The 15,920-nt window shown below is 37.1% G+C and overlaps 1 protein-coding gene across 6 annotated transcripts in view; it reads left to right on the forward strand.

Moving 5' to 3' along the window:
• The window catches only part of GLIS3 (GLIS family zinc finger 3), a 493,388-nt gene that overhangs the window by 299,382 nt on the left and 178,086 nt on the right, over positions 1–15,920 (forward strand). The window lies entirely within an intron of this gene.

A 15,920-nucleotide genomic window follows, 5' to 3' on the forward strand; every position in this document is an offset into this window, starting at 1 on the left:
TCCTTTTACCACATAAGTTATCATGGCTTCTCTGGTGGCTCAGATAGAAAGGAATCTGCCTGCAATGCAGGAGACCCAAGTTCAATCCTTGGGTCAGGAAGATCCCCTGGAGAAAGAAATGGCAGGAAGTTCTTGCCTGGAGAATTCCATAGACAGAGGACCCTGGTGAGCTACAGTCTATGGGGTCATGAAGAGTTGGACATGACTAAGCGAGTAACACTTTCACTTTCATAACATATCACAGGTTCTGAAGATTGGACATGGACTTTGCCGTGTCTGTGAGGCACCATTATTCTGCCTACCGCAGTGAAGCTAGTGAGAACTACTCAGGAGGGCCAGAATAAGATGTCTGTTGAGAATGATAATGCATCTGTCTACCAAAGAACAGAAACCAAGGAAGGGAGAAGGAAGCATTCAGATGGCATAGCCATATCATACAGATTACTTTGCTTACTTCTTTGTATTTGGTTTTTTGAAAGCTAGGATCTGCAAAATGCATCATTTTCAATATTCTTTGGCATGTAATATTCATAAGTGACAGATCTGAAGACTGACTGCTTACTTAGATGCCTAAAGCTATACTTAGAAATTTTAAAACAGGGAAAGAATGCTTGATTTGGACCCTTTCTTGGGAATTTTTTTCCTTTTAAAGAAAGTAAACAGCAAGTTAACATGTTTACAAACAGAACTTCCCTTGGGAGAGCCCAAAAGGAATACTTTCATTAATATTTTCCAGTTCCACACACAACTTGTATTGTTGCTTGGTATTGTGTTGTATAGAGAATCCAAGTTTTAATTGGTTGGTTCTGGAAATTCCAATCAGAATAATTAATAATTAATAATCTCCTTTAGGATACATTTCTGGTATTTTTCTCCTTTTAGGTAAACTTTAAATATATACAATTTACAGCCTTTAAAAGTCATGGATTTGTAAACCCATTGAAAGCATGACTCATTGCCAGAAGACTGTTTGTTTATTTAAATAGGAAAAGTTCTGTCCCTTAGTTTGTGTATTCACTGAGTGATTCATTCATTGATTCATCAGAGATAATTGAATAATCTGCAATATGCCAGGCACTGCAATCAACATAAAGAATACTGACATGAGTGTAACTAAATTTCAAATTCTTTGCAGTAGGAAATAAGGCCTATTGCTGATAAATTTAGTGTCTAGTGCAGCCACGACATAAAATTAACACACAGGAAATGCTGGTTGAACTGAATTGAAAATATAGTCCCTGCATAAGAGACCTCACAGGCAAGCAATGAGGGACATATAAACAGTTAAACTGAACTATACCTTTGTAAAAGCACAGAAGGAAATAGCTATCAGAATTTTTAGGGAAGACTCTACTAAGTATCTGGCGTTTACCTAGTTTGAAAACAGAAATTGGCTAGAGTGAGACAGCAGGGGTGAATGTCAGGAAAGGAAACTGCAGGTGCATAGCTGAGGTGTGTGCTTTGTGGATCTGATAATTCAGGTGTCACTAGAATACAGGTGAGTCATGGGGTGGTTAGGGGGAAGCTGGTAGGAGGTGGAGCTGCAAAATTAGTTGGAGGACTGATGAGGAAGAGCCTATAGTCTTTCTTACTAGGAAGTTGGATTTTATCCTGTAGCCAACAGGAAACCACTAGAAGCTTTCAGGTAAAGAACTAATAAAATTATCTTTTCTTTCTTTCTATTAAACTTTTTGAAATTGTGAAATGAACCTTATCTACCAGAGAGTGAATATAAATATATGTCTATTTTAAATGAAAACAGTAGTAAATAAAATAACATTGATGATTCTAATAAGAGATGGATGATTTTCCTCTTAGAATCTTTCTGTGTTCCCTTTACCAATCACATCCTGTCTCTCCCTATCAGGGGAAGTTACCATTTTTATATTGTATTAATAATTTTCTTGCTTTTACTTCAAGTTTTACTACAAATATAAATATCCCTACAAATATGTTGTTTGGTTTTGCTTGCTTTTCTATAATCTGTACAATAGAATCATATTGAATGAATTTCTTCTAGGATTTTCTTTCCACATTGCTTTTGATATACAAGTTGATTTGTAGACCTATGGATCATTGATTTGCACAGATATCTAATAGTTATTAAATGATTTTACAAAATTTAATTTTCCATTTTACCATCATGGATATTTAAGTTATTAAAATTTTTATTATTATAAATAGTACTATTTAAATTATTCTTATACTGGAGGCATGTATAAGAGATTTTCTCTGGGAGAGAAATCATGGGAACATCATATATGTACATGTTCAGTTATGACCTTTTTCCCAAAGAATCTATCAATTTATACTCCCACCAGTATGAGTTCTTTCCTCAGATCCTTATGTGGTAATGTCAGACTTTTTCATCTTTGCCCCATTGTTGTATATAAAATATTCTCTCACTAGAATTTGAATTTGCATTTTCCTATATACTAGTGAGATCGAACCTCTTTTCATATATTCATTGGTTGTTTGTGTTTCTTCTGTGAAATACAAATTTTTCTACCTATTTGAAATCAGGTTGTTTCTTTTCAACTTAATGATTTGTAGGAGTCTTCCATTTATTCTAGGTAATATCCTTTGGTGATTATCATCTTCCAGTTTGTGACTTGGATTTTTATTCCCTTTAAGATCTTTTGATTAGCATTCTTGATTTTAAGTCCAATATTATTTTTTTCATTATGGTTTGTGTTTTATGTTTCATCTAAGATACGTCAAGGCTGTATGTTGTCGCCCTGCTTATTTAACTTATATGCAGAGTACATCATGAGAAACGCTGGGCTGGAAAAAGCACAGGCTGAAATCAAGATTGCTGGGAGAAATATCAATAACCTCAGATATGCAGATGACACCACCCTTCTGGCAGAAAGTGAAGAGGAATTTAAAAGCCTCTTGATGAAAGGGAAAGAGGAGAGTGAAAAAGTTGGCTTAAAGCTGAACATTCAGAAAACTAAGATCATGGCATCTGGTTCCATCACTTCATGGGAAATAGATGGGGAAACAGTGTCAGACTTTATTTTTTGGGCTCTAAAATCACTGCAGATGGTGACTGCAGCCATGAAATTAAAAGATGCTTACTCCTTGGAAGGAAAGTTATGACCAACCTAGATAGCATATTCAAAAGCAGATACATTACTTTGCCAACGAAGGTCCGTCTAGTCAAGGCTATGGTTTTTCCAGTGGTCATGTATGGATGTGAGAGTTGGACTGTGAAGAAAGCTGAGCGCCAGAGAATTGACTGTGGTGTTGGAGAAGAGTCTTGAGAGTCCCTTGGACTGCAAGGAGATCCAACCAGTCCATCCTAAAGAAGATCAGTCCTGGGTGTTCATTGGAAGGACTGATGCTGAGGCTGAAACTCCAATACTTTGGCCACCTCATGCGAAGACTTGACTCATTGGAAAAGACCCTGATTCTGGGAGGGATTGGGGGCAGGAGGAGAAGGGGTTAACAGAGGATGAGATGGCTGGATGACATCACCGACTCCATGCACATGAATTTGGGTGAACTCCCGGAGTTGGTGATGGACAGGGAGGCCTGGCGTGCTGCAGTTCATGGGGTTGCAAAGAGTTGGACGTGACTGAGCAACTGAACTGAACTGACTGAAGATACCTTTCTTACCTTATGATCTTCATAGTGTTATCCTATTATTTTTTGCCTAAATATGTTAACTTACTGTCTTTCACTTTTAAGTTCTTGATTTATTTGAGAGCTTTTTAAATGGTGGAGTCTACTTTCATTATTTTCCTCTCTATGATCATTTGTTCTGGCAACCTTTTAAACTAATCCATACTTTTCTTATAGATCTGCAATGCCACCTCTGTCATGTATCTGGTTTCCAGATATGTATAGGTCTCTATTTATGAGATCTCTATTCTTTCAGTTGGTGTATTTTTCTGTCTCCATGTTTAAATATTGAATTACTAATGACTGAGTTGTGTTTTGATAGAGCAAGTACTCAGACCTACTTCTTCTTCAAGCCTGTCTTGTCCTCTCTTTCTTGACTGCTTGCTCTTCTGTATACATTTTAGAGTAAGCTCATCAAGGTTCTTGAAAACTCCTGTTGAGATTTTTTAAAAAGTCATACTGAATCTGTAGTTAAGTTATAAGGTCACTGGTATATTTATAATAGTAGGTCTTTCATCCATGAATATGTCTTGTCTCTCTATTTATTTATATCTTCTTTAAGGTCTTCCAGTTAAGTTTTATACTTCATTTACCTAAAAATCTCATACAATTCTTATTTTTTCCTCTATCATATATTGCCTATTTTTGTTGTTGATTTTGCAAATGATAACTTTAAAAATTTACGTCTTAATTATTGATTGCTGGTGTTTAGGAATGCAGCCTTTCTTTTAAAAATGCACTTTGTTAGAGAGTCTAGGAAAAAACCCTTTTATTCATTGCTAATGAGAATCCAAAATGATTACAACCTCCATGATGGGCAATTTCATGATATCTAACAAATCTACATATTTGTTTACCTTTTGACCTAACAATTCCACTTCTGAAAGTTTACCTTGATGAAACATCTCTACAAATATGAAGCAACATAAAGATAGTTATTTATTGTTGTTGTTCAGTCATTCAGTTGTGTCTGACTCTGCGACCCCATGGACTGCAGCAGGCCAGCCTTCCCTGTCCTTCACTATCTCCCAGAGTTTGCTCAAACTCATGTCTATTGAGTCAAAGATGCCATCCAACCATCTCATCATTCTCACTGGTTTTTTTCCAATGAGTTGGCTCTTCCCATCAGGTGGCCAAAGTGTTGATGCTTCAGCTTCAACATCAGTCCTTTCAATGAATATTTAGAAGTGATTTCCTTTAGGATTAACTAACTTGATCTCCTTACTGTCCAAAGGAATCTCAAGAACCTTCTCCAGCACCACAGTTTGAAAGTATCAGTTCTTCAGCGCTCAGTGTTCTTTATGGTCCAACTCTCACATCCCTACATGACTGCTGGAGAAACCATAGCTTTGACTATACAGACCTTTGTCAGCAAGGTGATGTCTATTTTTCGTATGCCGTCTAGGTTTATCATAGTCTTTCTTCCAAGGAGCAAGCGTCTTTTTGTTTCATGGCTGCAGTCACCATCTGCAGTGATTTGGGAGCCCAAGAAAATAAAGTCTGTCACTGTTTCCATTTTTCCCCCCCTTTATTTGCCATGAAGTGATGGGACTGGACACCCATAATCTTCATTATTTGAATGTTGAGTTTTAAGCCACATTTTTCATTCTCCTCTTTCACCTTCATCAAGAGGCTCTTTAGTTCCTTGTCACTTTCTGCCATTAGGATAGTGTTATCTGCGTATCTGAGGTTATTGATATTTCTCCTGGCAATCGCAGTCTTGATTCCTTCTTGTGCTTCATTCAGCCTGGCATTTCACATGATGTAGTCTGCATATGAGTTAAATAAGCAGGGTGACAATATACAGTCTTAATGTACTCCTTTCCCAATTTTGAACCAGTCAGTTGTTCCTCGTGAGGTTCTAACTGTTGCTTCTTGACCTGCATACAGGTTTCTCAAGAGGGAAAAAGATTATCTGATATTCCCATCTCTTTAAGAATTGTCCACAGTTTGATGTGGTTTACACAGTCAAAGACTTTTGAGTAGCTAATGAAACAAAAGTAGAGGTTTTTTTGGAATTCCCTTGCATTCTCTATGATCCAGGGAATGTTAGCTATTTGATGTCTGGTTCGTCTGCCTTTTCTAAACCCAGCTCATACATCTGGAAGTTCTCGATTCCAGTACTGCTGAAGCCTAGGTTGAAGGTTTTTGAGCATAACCTTACTAGCATGGGAAGTGAACACAATTGTCTGGTAGTTTGAACATTTTTTAGCACTACCTTTCTTTGGAGTTAGGATGGAAAACTGACCTCCAGTTTTTATTCCAACTATGCTCCAATATAAAATAAATTATTTTCAAAGTTGTTCTTTAAAAAATTTTCACCAGTGTTTTTAGATGTGCTGCCTCAGAAATGATTTCTTTGAACATCTCATTTGCCATATTGCTAGGGCCAGAAGTAAATAGGGAATCAGTTTTGATTTTTAGAAAGATATGTAGGTGGTAGGGTTGAGCATAGGCTGACAGCAGGGAGAGGCTATACACAGGGAGAAAGTTTCTGGTTCTGATTTATTCACACAATAATGCACAAATTCTGTGTAAATACTTAGATCTCATTATACAAGCAAAGCATGTTAAACAACTCAAAATGAAGATATTTAATACTCAGTTATGGGAATAGTTATTTACCACTTGTGGTATTTTAAACTAGGTTTGTGAGTCAGAGTGTATTTTCACAGCCTAACCTTAAGGAAGACATATACTTGCCAAATTTTGATGAGAAAAATGAATCCCAAATCGAGGAACAGGTGTCAAATTGCAGTCTCTCCTGCCAATATTGCTTATTTGCCCAACATTTTTAACATAAAGAGGATACCTGAGCACATGTCAGGCCACAGACTATGTTGTAAGATAGTGCAACTGAAACACCTTTTTATTTCTCAATGGAAGGGTAAAAAGAGATGGCACCCTAATGATAAGACTCTTGCTCTATCAGTTTCATAAATCCAGCAGGTGCATCTCTGCACAATATTTCTCAAAGTGTGGTCCAGAGCATGGAACTTGTCAGAAATGCAAATTCTCAGGTCCCCCCCAAGACCTTCTTGATCAGAGACTCTGAAAGTGGGCCCCAGAAATTTGTGTTTTAACAAGCCTTCCAGATGACTCTGATGCATACTAGAGTTTGAAAACTACTGTCCCTAGGAAGGCTGGGGTTGAAACAGAAAGGAAGTGATTCAGAAAGCAATCCATTTACATTGGATGTTTCCAATTTCAAAATGCTTTCAAAACATGACTAAACAAATTATTTATAACAGACAAAAAATGTGGAAGTAAACTCATTATCTTGCAATATAGTACTAGTAGGATAAATTAGCTGTAAACACTTGATAGAATTATGCAGTCATTAAAGTTATTTAAGAGTATTTAATAATGAGGAAAATCCTGATAATAGAATGCTTAAATACATGTTTGCTTGTGCACACAAACATACTTGCTTGCAATGGCGTAGGTAGACATTCATCAGGGCCCCAGGTAATTCCTTACTTGGAAATACATGAAAATGATGCTGGTATTCATAGATAATGAGAATATGTGATGTTTTTACATATACCCATATTTTTACCTATACTGTATGCTTGCCATTCAGGCTTCAGAAGACTAAAGATTGCATTTGCCTCACTGCCCTTCTGTGAAACAGTTAGGGGAAGAACCAGTATAGAGAGCCTGATCTGACAGATGGTATGTATGAGGCCATGGCAGAGTGAGGTGCATTGTCAGTGGATTTTACTGTGAAGATATTTTCAGGTCCATTTATGACATTGTTGACTGCCCGTAAATCCTGAAAGTTGAGAAATGGAGTAAGAACACAGGAAATGCAAAATCTTTCTTCCCCATGATCCTGTTGCTCAGAAAATCCCCAACATCTGGCCCACGTGTGAAGCCAAGAAAGATACGATTTACACTGGCAGCCAGCCTTATTTTGAGCCTTAGCTAGTTGGCTTCATGTCACACAGGGAAATCTTTGCTAAGGATTTTATTCCCAAAGAAAATCTTCACACACATCAAACTAAACTAAGACAGTTTTGTCTACCACCTCCTAGGGGATAAAAGTGACCTTATCAGAACTGGTCAGAGGAAAGATTATTGGATATCACACTGTTTGGTTTTTTATTTTACACTGACCAAATTAAATCTAAAATGATGTTCAAAAATTAGGAATACCTTTACAAACAGCGAATTCATTGTTGTCTTCTTTTTAAACTTTTATTATGGAAATTCACAAAAATTGTTAAAAGTACAAAGAATAGTTATAATGAAAATGCCTATCACCTTGCTTTAAAATCGTATTTACTCCCTAATAATGGAAAAACATATTTATATTGAGCTTCTGAGTTATTAGTCTTATCAACTCTATCCCATAAATGAGCACTTTTTCTTTTACTTTGAGAGGGGTTTGGTTTGGAATCTTTATACATTCATCATTTACCTGTGGGGAAAGGGCGCAGTGCAGTTTCTCTGAACACTTCTCAGCAGAAACTTTAACAGAGAAAAAGATTTCTTTGTTGCCCACTTTCTCAACGAAGCAAGTAACATTAAGAAACACAGAGTACTAAATTTTACTAATCCCTTTTGTTGAGTTTTGAACTTTAACATTTTCAATAGCTGAAAACAAAAATCACATTTTCTCCCTAAAATAACTGCTGGAAAACATGTTTTGTTTTGTTTTTAATGCTAAGCATTAGTGTAGGCAGCATATAAGATTAAAGCGAACGCCTCTGTATTTGTCTTCAGAATGCCCACATTCTGACATCGTTAGCTGTGGTTGTGACATGAACAGACAAAGCTGCCCTAAAGCAACATTTTCAAGGGGGTGTTCTATTTTCTCATAGACTTTATACTATAACATCAGACTTCAGTTCCTCCCGAAGTAATTGGCCTTTATGTTGCAATAAAGCTTCAATTAAAAATTCACCCCACATGAAGTCATGACAGACTATAGAATAATACAATATTACTAACTCCCAAGGTAAGCTACAGTTAAAATGCAAAAATGTAATTAAATTAGCACAAAAATGAAAGTATTAATAATTCCATTTATTACTCTGTGAAGTATGGCAAATGAAGATATTGTGAATAGAGCGAACAGACTCCAGGACTTGGGTCATTTTGTGTTTCCAGCATATTAAAGCTTCAGGCAAAGCCAAACTTCAATTATATCCAGAGTTTTCAAACTACATGGTTCATTAGTTTTACTTCTGCTAACCCTTGCATATAATAATTTGAGCCCAGTGCCATCCATTGAAACTCTTTGGCATTTTCATTAAGAAGGCTTTCGTTGGGGGAGGTAAAAGCAACAATCAAAATGGACACTTGATGTAATGAAAGCTGCTGATGTACCAGTTTGTATACTAGTCTTCAAGGCATCTCAATAAAATACTTTGCATTTTTAAAAACGGACACAATTTGCTATTGCAAGATGTGTGATATGCTATTTCTTTGCAGTAGCCCCTTTATCCAAATTGTTGTAGGAACTGGGTGCTTCTGCTGTTTTGGTAGGAGCTACTTCTGTTTAAGAACAAGTTAGAATAAAGATAATAGGAGACTCTTGTCATGTTCCATAGCCCACATTTTCTACATCAGAAACATCATTCTGGTTCTCTACTAAACAAACCTGTTTCATTTTGACGTTTCATACTTCAAAGAACTCCATTGTTCTTTGGACCTACTTTTTTAAATTTGGGGGTTCAGTGTTAAGGATGAACCTTTTTTATTTGGAAGGGATGAGGGTAAGCTTACTCTGTCATTTAACTTGTATAAAATTTAATGTTTTGAAATATTAAAATAAATATGGACCCCAACATTGTAAATCAACTATACTTCAATAACAAATTAAAAGAAACATGGATAAGGTTGGATATGTGAAAACTAATTTTGACTTTCAGGCTGGACAGCTTCAGGCTATATCCTTCAATCTTCTGAAGGCACAGGCTTAGGCAGTTGTTAAGAGTGCCAGGAAATTCCTACTGGACCTACAGAGCCAGAATATTGTGAACTCCTAGTTAGCAGGAATTTCTGTTTTAGTCTCACTGTGTTGGGCGTGTATTTGTTTTTCATTCAGCAGTCAACCCTACTGAGTGCCTACCAGGAGTCAGAGGCTCTGCCAGGTGCTGATCAATCTTTGGCAAATAAAACAGCTGTGTCATTACCCTCTGGAATCTAAGATTTAATTGTTATCAGTAATTGGCAATTGACTGATAGGATGTTTACTAGCATTTATCTTCCTCCTGACTGATCCCAATATTGTGTGAATGCAACGTTCCCTCCCTCTTTCTCTTATAAAGCAGTGGCTTTTCAGTGATGATTAACTGACTGATGAAAAACTATGCATGAAGGCAGTTTGCCCAAGGCCCTTTCCATGCTATACACCTGGCCTTGGTTGCCACATGCCTAGTTTGAAAATTAACTACATAGTAGAAATATTTCCTGCGTTCATCATTCAAATTGTGACAATATTCAGGCTTTTTAAATTGAAATGTTTTTGAGGTAATTATAGATACATATGCACGTGTAAGAAATAATACAGAAATGTCCGTGTGTGTGTGTGTGTGTGTGTGTGTGTGTGTGTGTATGTTTGTATATAATTGTACTGCTTGTTCTTGTATTCAACACCACTGTCAAGATACTGAGCATTTACAACATCCCAAGTTTCTCTCCTATTTCCTCTTTGTAGTCATATACTCTTGCCTCCCATCCCTCTATCCTTAACCTTTTTGGCATTAATCTGTCTTCCTTCTTTTCTTTCATTTCTTTTTTTCTTGCTTTGTTTCATTGTCTTTTTGAATATGCTGGGTGTTTGCTGCTGTGTGTGGACTTTCTCTCATTGCAGGGAGCAGGGGCTATTCTCTACTTGAGGTGTGCTGGCTTCTCATTTGTGGTGGCTTCTTCTGTTGCAGACCATGGGCTCTAGAGCATGCAGACTTCAGTAGTTGGGCATGGGCTTAGTTGCCCAGAGGCATGTGGAACCTTCACAGACTAGGGATTGAACTCTTATCACCTGCATTGACAGGAGGATTCTTAACCACTTGGCCCACCAGGGAAGTCTAATCTGTATTATTACAAATTTTTTCAGCTAAAAATGTTACATAAATGCAGTTATGCAGCATGTCACCTCTTTGGGTTGGCTTTTTTAACTCAGTGTAATTCACTGAAAATTCATTTAATTTTTTGTGTGCATGAAAGGGCTCCCTAGGTGGCTCAGGAGTAGAGAATATGCTTGCCAATGCAGGAGATGCAGGTTTGATCCTTGGGTCAGGAAGATCCCCTGGAGGAGGAAATGGCAACCCACTTCAGTATTCTTGCTTGGAGAAACCCATGGTCAGAGGACTATATAGCCTGGTGGGTTATAGTCCATAGTGAAAGTGAAGTGAAGTTGCTCAGTCGTGTCCGACTCTTTGCGACCCCATGGACTGTAGCCTACCAGGCTCCTCCATCCATGGCATTTTCCAGGCAAGAGTACTGGAATGGGTTGCTATTTCCTTCTCCAGGGGATCTTCCTGACCCAGGGATCAAACCCTGGTCTCCCGCGTTGCAGGCAGACGCTTTACCCTATGAGCCAGCAGGGAAGCCCTGAAGAATACTGGAGTGGGTTCCTGCTCCCTTCTCCAGAGATCTTCTGACCCAGGGATCAAACCTGGGTTTCCCACATTGCAGGCGGATTCTGTACCATCTGAGCCACCAGGGACACCCATAAGCACCATAATCCATACGGTCGCAAAGAAATGGGCATGACTGAGCATGTACATGTGCACGTGCATGAATAACTTATTCTTTTTTATTTCTGAATAATACTGTATAATAGTCTACACTTTCTATAACCATTTACCTGCTGAAGGACAGTTAGACTGATTCCAGCTTGGGGCTATTACAAAACTGCTATGAACATGTGTATACAGGTTTATGTATGGATATAAGTTTTCTTTTTCTTTTTTAGCAGATGCAAACTTTTATTCATAGAATGGATAAACAACAAGGTCATACTATATAGCACAGGGAACTATATTCAATATCCTGTGATAAATCATAATAGAAAAGAATATGAAAAATGTATATACACAAATATATATATTTGTATAACTACATTATAAATCAACTATAGGGCTCCCAGGTGGCTCAATGGTAAAGAATTCACCTGTCAACGCAGAAGATGCAGGAAGCACAAGTTAGGTCCCTGGGTTGGGAAGGAAAATCGCACCCCACTCCAGTATCCTTGCCTGGAAAATCCCATGGACAGAGGAGCTTGGCAGGCTACAGTCCATAAGATCACAAAGAGTAAGATACAACTGAAAAACTGAGCGCACATGCACACAATTCAACTATACTACAATCAAACAAATTTCTTAAACAACATATAATACAGCAAATTATCTATCTCCAGCTCTAAGTTCTTTCCTTCTCAAAATTTTTGTTATGCACTTTCATCAATTTCTCCTTTTTTTTTTTTGGTTCCTGTATTTCTTTATTTTTTTAATTTTTATTTTTACTTTATTTTGCTTTACAATACTATATTGGTTTTGCCATACATTGACATGAATCAGCCACAGGTGTACATGAGTTCCCAATCCTGAACCCCCTTCCCACCTCCCTCCCCATATCATCTCTTTGGATCATCCCCATGCACCAGCCCCAAGCATCCTATATCCTGTGTCGAACATAGACTAGCGATTCATTTCTTACCTGATAGTATACATGTTTCAGTGCCATTCTCCCAAATCATCCCACCCTCTCCCTCTCCCGCAGAGTCTAAAAGTCCGTTCTATACATCTGTGTCTCTTTTGCTGTCTCACATAGAGGGTTATAATTACCATCTTTCTAAATTCCATATATATGTGTTAGTATACTGTATTGGTGTTTTTCTTTCTGGCTTACTTCACTCTGTATTGGATATAAGTTTTCATTTCTCTGGATAAACAACTGTACAATTTCTGGATCATATAATAACTCAATGTTTGGTTTTATATGAAACTACTAAAGTGTTTTTTATCATTGCTATAACATTTTACATGTTATATATATATTCTACCAGTAATACATGAGTGATCCAATTTCCCCATAGTTGTGTCAGCACTTGTTACCACTTTTTAAATTTTAAACCTCTCTAATAGGCAAGTAGTGATATCTAGTAGTTTTGATTTGCACTTTCCTGGTCCTAATGGTGTTGAAATCTTTTCACGTGCTTCTTTGCCATCTTCTGTGAAATATTTGCACATCCCTTCCCATTTTCTAATTGGATTATTTATTATGTTAATTTTGAGTTTTAAAAATATTTATATAAGCTTTTATTTTCATTTAATATGCAATGGCAGATATTTTCTTTCAACATAGCTTGTCTTTCCATTCTTTTTCTATGGATTTTTTCTAAAAGTTATGTAGTTTTATGTTTTACACTTAGGCTTATGCTCCATTTTGAGTTAATTTTGTAAAAGGTATGAGGTTTAGGTCAAAATTCACTTTTTTGTGTGGATACCCATTTGTCTATGGTGTTCCAGCACCATTTGTTGAAAAGGCTACCCTTCCTCCATTGAGTTGCTTTTTTACCTTTGTCAAATATCAGTTGAACATATTTTGTGTGGTCCTATTTATGGGTTTTCCACTGTATACCAGTGATCAATGTGTCTGTCCTTTCATCAATATCACATTGTCTTGATTATTGCAGCTATGGAGTAAGGCCTAATATAGAGTGATTCTTCTTTTATTTTTCTTTGTTAAGACTGTTTTAACTTTTCTAGGGCCTGTGGCTTTCCTGTAAAATTTGAGTGAGATGTGGAAATCTCACTTCTGCTTAAGTCTTGTTACTTTCCCCACTTTCAAATATCATTGTCTTAGGATCAGAATTATAATTTTTGTTTTAATCATCAAGTGTGAATTGTAAAACCCATCAATAAATTATAACCTACTGTATATAACAATATTTCTCCTTTTCCATTGTATCTTCTTCCTTCTTCATGCTCTAGAATTCCTTCTTTTAATATTTCTTTTCTGTTTGAAGAAATGTCTTCAATCGGTCATTAAAGGGTAAAGTCTGCTAGCATCAAATTCTTCACTATTCTTTATCTGAAAATGATTTTTATTTTCCCTTTATTGCTAAAGGATAGTTTCTCTGGATATAGAATTCTTAGTCAACAGTTCTTTCATTTCACACTAGAAACCACTTTGTTCTGTCCTCCATAGTTACAGATGAAGAATTCACTGTCAGTTAAACTGATATTCATGTGTAAGTAGTATATTCTTTCTCTCTGGCTGCTTTCAGTATGTTTTTCTTTATCTTTAGTTCCCAAATTTCTAACTATGACGTGTCTTAATGTGGGATGTTTCTAGGTCCATTCTCCTTACTGTCACTATGCTTCTTGGATCTGTGGGTTTGTGTATTTTTCTACATTTGGGAAGTTTTCAGCCATTATTTCATCATATCCTCTTTCAGCCACATTCTCCTTCTCTCCTTCTGAAACTCTGATGCTACAAACGCGGGATCTTTTGTTACTGTTCCACACATCCCTGTGACTCTGTTGGTTATTTTTTTCAGTATGTTTTCTCTTTTTGTCGAGATTGGGTAACTTCTCTTATTCTGTCTTCAAGTTCGCTGATTCTGTCCTCTGTTGTCTCTATTATTGAGTCTATCCAGTTAGTTTTTAAATTCCAGTTACTTTGTTTTTAATATAGCATTTTCTATAATTTCCACTTGATTCTTTTTTATAGCTTCTATTTATTTCCTGATATTTTCTAATTTTTCACTTGTGAGAAAATTTATAGTTGATTAAAGCATATTAATGACAACTGCTTTAAAATCCTTTTTAGATGATTCCAGCATCTGATCCATCTGATTTATTTTGGTATTGGCAATAGTTGCATATCTTTTTTTACTCAAGTTGTGATTTTCTTGTTTCTGGATTGATAGGTGATTTTTTAATTAAATCAGGGACATTTGTCTATGGTGTTTGGAAACTCTGGATTCTATTTCAGTCTTTTATTTTAGCAGTCACCCTGTTTAGGTTTAGCATGTGGTGTTTGCCTACTTTAATAGGCAAAGTTTAATACTTTGAGCCTTTGTGGTGCTATTTCGTTTGACTCAGATTACCTGGTGCCACAGAGGCTCCCACTTGTCCCTATCAGTTCTGCCTAAGGGGCAGAAAAAGTTTCATCACCAGATGGCTCTCACTGGGGGAACTGTGTTTCCCCTATGAGTGTTTCCAAGTAGAAGAGGAGAGTATCAGCCTCATGGGGACAAAGAGGATTTCCAGATTGGATCACTTGCTGTATCTTGATCCCTCTTACTGGTTCCACTTGCTTACTTGAGTATTGAATTTAAAAGCATATAAACAGTCTCTTTCTTAAAGATTTTCCCTTTTTTGTCTCTTTATTATAAGTGCTGATATCACAGTTCTTAATGCATTTATGGGCCTCATTTCACCTTTCCTTATCGGCACTAAAGTTCCATTGAAATTAGTTGTGTGTTGGGTTAAGTAAGTAGCATTAGGCCTACAGGACTTTACCCAGGTTGATGTGTAATAATCTGCTAACTCAGCCTACTGTGCCTTTGGTTGTGTATGTGCTATTGAATCTGGTCCTGTTTGCTCACCCGCAGCTCTCCCCCAGGCCATAGTGCAGCCTGAGTGAGGTGCATTAGTTGTCCCTTCCCGGTCTATGCAAGAGGCATTACCTTATTGACGAGTTATCACATTTTACTGAACACTGAGCCTGATCTCAAGATTTACTTTATATTTCATTGGGAGACCCATCTTGTGCCTCAAAATATGGCTAGCTGTGAGAATTAGCTTATGTTAATTGGAAACTCAATGGTACGTATGCTATTGGAGATGAAAGGTCACACTGTGGATTAATGGTGAGATCACTCACCTAGAGCCATATGTCCTGCAGTGCAAAGTCAAGTGGGCCTTAGGAAACATCACTATGAACAAAGCTAGGGGAGGTGATGGAATTCCAGCTGAGCTATTTCAAATCCTAAAAGATGATGCTTTGAAAGTGCTGCACTCAGGATGCCAGCAAATTTGGAAAACTCAGCAGTGGCCACAGGACTGGAAAAGGTCAGTTTTCATTCCAATCCCAAAGAAAGGCATTGCCAAAGAATGTTCAATTGAACTTATCTCACACGGTAGCAAAGTAATGCTCAAAATGCTCTGTCAGGCTTCAACAGTACATGAACCATGAACTTCCAGATGTTCAAGCTGGATTTAGAAAAAGCAAAGGAACCAGAGATCAAATTGCCAGCATCCATTGGATCATCAAAAAAGCAAGAGAGTTCCAGAAAAGCATTTGCTGCTGCTGCGAAGTCACTTCAGTCA

This window comes from Budorcas taxicolor, chromosome 8 (genome assembly GCF_023091745.1).
Source record: "Budorcas taxicolor isolate Tak-1 chromosome 8, Takin1.1, whole genome shotgun sequence".
Lineage (NCBI taxonomy): Eukaryota > Metazoa > Chordata > Mammalia > Artiodactyla > Bovidae > Budorcas > Budorcas taxicolor.